Consider the following 1,680-nt stretch of genomic DNA (forward strand, 5'->3'; position numbering starts at 1 on the left):
CCCTTTGTGTCTCTCTGGCAAGATGTTCTGCTCCTGAATCAGCTGGGTGGGTCTTGCCTCTAGCCTCTTTGCAGGGAGTTCTACTGAAGGGTTCCCTGCTGGGCCTGCACTCTGTGTCTATTCAGGATCCTGCGGCTGGTTGTCTCACTCACTGGCGGGCCTGCACTCTGAGCCTATTCAGGATCCCGCAGCCTCGGTGGTCTCACTCACTCGCCGGGCCTGTTCTCTGGGTCTATTCAGGATCCGGAGGGCCGTGGGTGGTCTCACTCACTCTCTGGGCCTGCACTCTGGGTCTATTCAGGATCCCACAGCCTGGGTCATCTCCCCTCTATCCCATTTTAAAATCCCTTCACCTGTTGATGAACACCTAGCCTGGTTCCATATTTTTGCTCTTGTGAATCGCATTGCAATAAAGATGGGTGCGGTGGGATCTAGAATATGCTGATTTTAATTCTTTTGAATATACACCTAGGAGTGCTAAGGTAGATTTGTTTTTAGTTTTTTGAGGCATCTCTATACTAATATCCACAGTAGCTATACAGATTTATATTCTAATAGTGTAGAAGGAAAATATTGCATTTTTAAACTTATAGGCTTACAGGAAGTTGCAACAATAGTAAGAAAATCCTTGTATCTGCTACTTGGTTCCTACTAATAGTTCTATGTTACTTACAACAATGCAATAGTCAACATCAGGAAGCCAATATTGGAACAATACGCATGGAGTTCTGTGTGTCTTAGCCCACTTGTGGTTTCATATGACCACTGGCCCAGTGAAGACACACAACTGAGATTTGCCTTAGTGATCACGTCTCTGTTTTCCTTCTCAGCAGCTGTGTTGTCCCAAGGATGTTGGAGAGCTCAGACTGGCTGTCTTTCTGCAGCATAATTCCTTTGAGAGCCACCCAAGCTGTTGGTTTATCAACAGTTCACCGCTTCTTATTGCTAAGTAGTATACTACCATATTGTTATTTTTATTATTACTATTATTTTAGGGTTTTTTATGTATTTGGTACAGGGTCTCACTACACAACTCAGACTCCTAGTGGTCCTCCTGCTTTCAGCCTCCTCAGCGCTGGCGTTATAGGCAGGCATCATCATGCCTGTCTTGGTGGCTGGCTCAGCACACTTGCGGGTGGGGCCAATGGGGCATGTGGTGCCAGGGAGCGAACCCAGTCCCTGTGCTTGCCTAAGCAGACGCTTAGTGCACTGAGCTACCTCACTGTCCTACCACTTTGTTTTTAATACATCAATATTTGTGGTTATTATTATTATATTTATTGATATATTTATTGGCCTCTCTACTTACTATTATTTCTTCATCCCTTTACTTCTAAATTTGGTTTCTGGCTTCCAAAAATTACTATAGCCTTTAGGAACATTTTTAGTGTATTTTTACCGGGGCCAAATCTTTCCAGTCTTTTTTTATACAAAGAACATCTCTTCCTTGACTCATTTAATGGCAGTTCTGGTTTCAAAGTTATTTCTTTTTTCCACAGAGCCCTTATTGCCCCATTTCTGCCATCCAGCTGTCACGCACCTATAATCTAGATGACTGTCCCCTTCTCTATAGGCTCACTTCTCCTCTATGGCTTTATGAAATGTGATCACAATGCTCCTTCCCTTGCTCTGAACAGGTTTCACTGTAATCTTCCATTTCTGAAGCGGTTTTGGAAGTCT

Source organism: Octodon degus, unplaced genomic scaffold (genome assembly GCF_000260255.1).
Source record: "Octodon degus isolate 3935 unplaced genomic scaffold, OctDeg1.0 scaffold00011, whole genome shotgun sequence".
Classification (NCBI taxonomy): Eukaryota; Metazoa; Chordata; class Mammalia; order Rodentia; family Octodontidae; genus Octodon; species Octodon degus.